Source organism: Galeopterus variegatus, unplaced genomic scaffold (genome assembly GCF_000696425.1).
Source record: "Galeopterus variegatus unplaced genomic scaffold, G_variegatus-3.0.2 Scaffold9, whole genome shotgun sequence".
NCBI classification, from domain to species: domain Eukaryota; kingdom Metazoa; phylum Chordata; class Mammalia; order Dermoptera; family Cynocephalidae; genus Galeopterus; species Galeopterus variegatus.
In genome coordinates, this window is record NW_007726120.1 from 1,648,222 (window position 1) to 1,653,602 (window position 5,381).

The following is a 5,381-nucleotide window of genomic DNA, read 5'->3' on the forward strand; positions in this document are numbered from 1 at the left end:
GGGTGCCCGGCCATTGGCTGCCGGCGGAAAGGGGCGGCCCCTTGCGGCAGGGATTGGTGGGGGGCGCGGAGCAGGCGCCGGAGGGGACCCGGAGGGAGGGCTGCGAGGGCGACCCCGGAGGGACGAAGATGGGGAAAGGGGTGCGACCGGATAGGCTGGAAAAAAAGGTCAAACGGGAAAATGGCCATCGGAGGACGGTGGGTGGGCGGGCCCAAGGCTATGGTATTAAGGAATAAAGGAAATGTGGGAGGAAGTGGGAAGAAGGCAACTCTGTTACCCTCGCCGTCTACAAAGAAAGCCATCATCTTCTGCTCGTTGGTGCAGCTGCGGATTCCCGCAATGCGGCTAGACGGGCGCAGGGAAAGGCGTTTAACTTTCACGTGCAGTAATTGAGTTATGGCCACCAGGTGGCGCAGAAAAATCACAGTTCTTAGAAATAGTGTGTGTTTCTTGGACCCATTTTTGGAGGTATTGCTACAATTTCGTGTTTGTTGTTAGAATGCGTATTAAATTAGTCCATTGTTACCAGCCTTGGTAATGGAGAGACAAATGAGTCAAACTTCCTGGCAATGAGAGAGACAAATGAGTGAAACTTTTTTTTTTTTTTTTTAATGAGTGCGTGTGTTTTCAATAATACTGCTTATTTTAAGCTGAGAATAAAATTACTACTTTACAAACTTTTATATTTGCACTATCAGGCAACTGTCAGCTACACAAAAATTCCTTCAGAGAATTAAATTCAAATGTAAGGGACTAAGGAATTTTCTATTTCTGCTTGAAGAAATTTTTAAAATAGTAGGATTTGAGGTTTAAGCGATTTTGTAGTTTACATGGATTTAAATTTTTAATTCTAGTGTTAATTATCTTACTTTAGTTCCCATGGTATGTAGTTACCTTTTTTCAGATTTTAAGTTTCTGAATGAGTCTATGAACATTAACTTTTTTCCATGCCCGTTGGTTATGTAATGACATTCTTGAGAGAAAGGGTAACAACATTCGCAGGCTTTAAGGCAAAGCAGTGTTTCTCATTGGTTTCACTTTAAGGTGCACTCCACCCAGTGGGGCACATATTATTTTCATGAGGATTGTGTTTTTTTTTTGTTTCCAACATTCATGGTCTAGCTAAACGTTTGTGGTGATGGGCAACTGGTAATTCCTACTGATCTAACTTTCAAAGCTGTGCATTAATCTGTACTTGCTATGCAGCAGAGAATACCACCAGCCAAGGTGCTCATCAAAGTCTATAATCTTCAACGATTAACTTTGGTTCCAAGGGAAAAGTTCATCTGGAAGAAAATATTTAAGGATCATGGTTAAAGAAACAGATGAGCAACCTATCTTTCCGAGATGTTTAAAATATCATCTTGAGCTTAGTCAGACCATTGGAAGGCTGCACACTGGAACATATTAATTTAGCCCCTTATAGAATTTCATTCACTGAATTTTGTACTAAGGTTAAATTCTTTAGCACAAAATACCATGCCTGACACTTCATGAGTGTTTGTTAGATTAAAACTACCTTGGGATTTGCTTTGACACTCATGGTGACTTGGTGGGAAGTTCCCTTGGTCTGGCATCCAAGACCCTTCATCTCATTGTCTTGTCAAGCCTCATCTAATTCCCCCTTCAAGGAGCCTTTATTCCAGGTAAATGGGACAACAGTTTCTACTTCTGGGAATTCTATCCCCTTCTTTGTTCTGAACTCTTTCTGAGCTCTTTCTTCGCCTGAGGAAATGTACTATTTTTTTTTTCAGAGTTCACCTCAAATCTCATTCTCCATGAAGTCTTTAAGGGATAGATATGAGAGATATGTAACAGGGTGGATATGAGAGAAAGCAAGTGTAGTGGCAAGAATATGGTGTCCCCACACCTAAGGTGGAACTCCTATTATGCTATTTACTTTATGGCTTGAGGAAGTAATTTCCATGAGCCTCACTTTCCTTATTTGCTAAAGAAACTAAATGCCTAAAAAGCATATGAAAAGTTCCTGGCACACAATAGGCATTCTATAACCAATCATTTCCATTAAACATGTAGTGCTCTATTATTCTTACCACACTTGTATATTCTTTGCATTATAGTTATGGAGCATTTTTTGTTTGTTTGCTCTTCCCAACTAGATGGTGAGCACCTTAAAGCCAGACAATATAGTGTCGTGGTTAAGAGCTTGGTCCCGGGGGACAGGTCATCTGTGTTCAAACCCTAATACCACCATTCATTAACTGTTCACTTGGAAAAGTTACTTAACTTCTTTGTGCTTCAGCTGTAAAGTGAGACTCATACCTGAGAAAATTAAGATTAAATGAATTAATACTTTAGTACAGAGCAATATTAGGTGTATGGGAAGCATTGAACTGTTATATATAATTAGTTGTACTCCCAACTACTCCAAACAGTACAGTATTGATTCCATAAGCATTTAGTAAGTTTTATAGCACTGATGGTCCTTTCAGTCATGTCTGTGTTTGGTTTTCTTTTCCCCAATTTTTGCACTGATCTACTTATACCTGTATTATTTCATCATATATTCAAGTTAAAAGAAAACACTTAGAAAAACTAGGTGGTTCTGGTGGAGACAAAAGTAAAGTAAATAGATGAAAATTAAACAGATAAGGATATGTCATCATTAAATTTGGGAGCTGGAAAGAACTTCAGAGACCTTTGTCCAAACTCTTTATTTTGCAAAGGAGTACAATGAAGTCCAAAGCTATGAAATAATCTGCCCAAGGTCCTGTAGTTTTCTACTTCTCAATCTAGCCTTCGAAGCAGTTGTGAATAGTACAGTGAAAAGTGTTTACCCATTCTTTTCAAGGCTATTACTATAAAGTTGAAATAAGATACACAGAAGTTAAAATGGTATGAAACCCAGATAAACCAGCACACAGTTCAGTCTTAGAGGCAACATCATGGAAAAGTTAGAAGGTTAACCAAAGTCAGAATTGCTGGGTTTGAATTAAGGCTCTGTCCCTTAATAACTTTGGACAACTTTAGGGAAGTTGTTACCTTTTTTCTGCTTTAGTTTATATATTTGTAATTGGTAATTGGAAATGGAATTGTAATATTTGCTTTGTCAAAGTATAGACTGAGATTTATGTGAAAGTGTTTCAAAAATACCCAACAGTTTACATATCTTATGGCTAAGAACAATGAATTTCTGATAACAGTGAATACTTCCCGTTCACCTGAATTATCAGATGCAATGAATATTTCTACTGAAATATCATGACAGAGACTTACCAGGAGAATTATTTTGTCATGGTTTTCTTAGATCTTGGCATTTTGTCTATGCAAAAGTAGGACAGAGGAGACACAGAAAAATACATTTAAAAAGAATCTGGTCTTTGAAATGGAAAGAATGAATTATTTAAATGTTTACAACTGCAATGTACAGAACATCTTCAGATAAGAAGCAAACTATCTTTCCTTCTGCATCTTTAAAGAATCTCTTTCTGGGTGACAGAATAAGAACAAAGAATAGATATAACCCCCTCCTTTGCTTGGTGTGACATTAAGATAGACAATACATTATTTTTTATTTTACTCACTTAGGTCCAAGCTCACATCTGAAAAATCTTACCCAATGTGAAATCCACACTACATATCTTCCTGGACACTTCATTACTTTTGAATGTGAGATAGCCAAAGCTCCATTCTAATTTCTGTCTTAAGGTTGAGAAAAATCAGGTCTTAGCTTTCTAGGTGTCTGATTCTTGATAACTTTGTTTATAGCAATGTTTCCAAGTAATCACCAACACTCTTTAAAGGCAACACAGGTTGATGCAAAATGTTGAGTCTGCAAAATAGAGGAGTGAATAGCGAGTTCATGCCCAACTGACTTGAGTTTATGCAGACTGTTATGTTCTAGTGTGGTCTTCTTTGGGTGTGTTTGTCTAATTTTTCTCACTTATCTTCCTTTCCCTGCTTTTCTCATCAGTTCCTCGCTTCCTGGCATCCGTTTCAACATGTTTATTAGTAGCCACTGTATGATACCACTGCTCCACCAAATTAATTGTAGGGGAGGCAAAACTTTACCTTCTTAGGCTCTTAGCTGATCCTGAGAATTAATGTGGCATAGGACATTAACAAGAGAAAAGTATATAAATGTATTTTAATAAGTTTTACATGACACAGGAGGCTTCATAAGCAAATGAAGACCGAAAGAAGTAACAAAAGCTAAAAGCTAAATATATTAAGTTGAACAAAGAAAGACAATTATAGAAAAGTAATTAAACTATGTAGGTAAGCTAACTGGAAGAATTATTTTAACAAGGTCTGTTTGTACAGAATTCTCTTGACTATGACTCCATGTTGAATAATGTTTCTTTTCTCCTTGTACTGTGAGGACCTTTTTTTCTCATGGAATTTTTACCTCTTTTCAGAAAGATAGGAGGAGATTAGAATGCCATCTTGCATCTGCTCTTTTTCAAGTGCCTTTAGCTCAAAATAATCCTTATGTGAAAGTGGCATATTTGGGGTGGCTTATGCTGCCACCCTTCTTCATACCTCTTCTCAGCTTGTTGCTCTGACTGGCTTAGGTCAGAAGCCCATGAGAGCACCACTTCACACTGATGCGTGCAGCAATCCTCTTCCCTCAGGAGGGCACTCAGACTCCATCTCTCCCAGGAAGAGAATCTTTCCCACTCCAGTGATGCCTGGAGGTAGAGGTTAAGTTTCCTCTTACAACTGAGATTTCTTTCTCACCCCAAAGCATCCTAGCTTTCTTTCTTTGTATCCAACGCCTGCTTTCTCATGCACCGGACCCTTCTTAGCAGCCCTTCACTTGTGCAAACTGGCTGAGTGGAACAGCTGGAGCTCGCACCTCAGGATCCTTGTTTATATACCCATTTATAAGTAGGCTTTAATTTGTGGCAGTATATATTTTTTCCTCAAATTTTTATTTTGAGAATTTTCAAACATAAGGAAAAATTGACGAAGAGTACAATGAACACCCCTATACTCACCACCACAGAACAATTTAGGGAAGCTACTGTTATCGAGCAAGGTCTTGCTGGTCAATGCGTGCTGAAGCCAATACTATGACACTGGTCTTTTGAGAAAAGAAAAGGCTTTATTTTGTGAGGTTGGCTGAAGAGAAGGCAGAAACAAGGCGCTCTTGTCGTGCTAGGGCTAATGTTGGAAGCCTGCCCATGTCGCCAATTGTCAGGCTCTTTTACCTGTCCGTAATCCTGCCAACTGGGCCGATTGTCCAGCCAGGGCTGGGTCTGGAGCTCCCAGACCCCCTCAAGCCTGTTCACAGACTGGGCCACAAACCCCTCACACGCCAGGCTGGGTCCCCAGACCCCTCACACGCCAGGCTGGGTCACCAGACCCCTCACATGACAGGCTGGGTCACCAGACCCTTCACACGCCAGGCTGGGTCA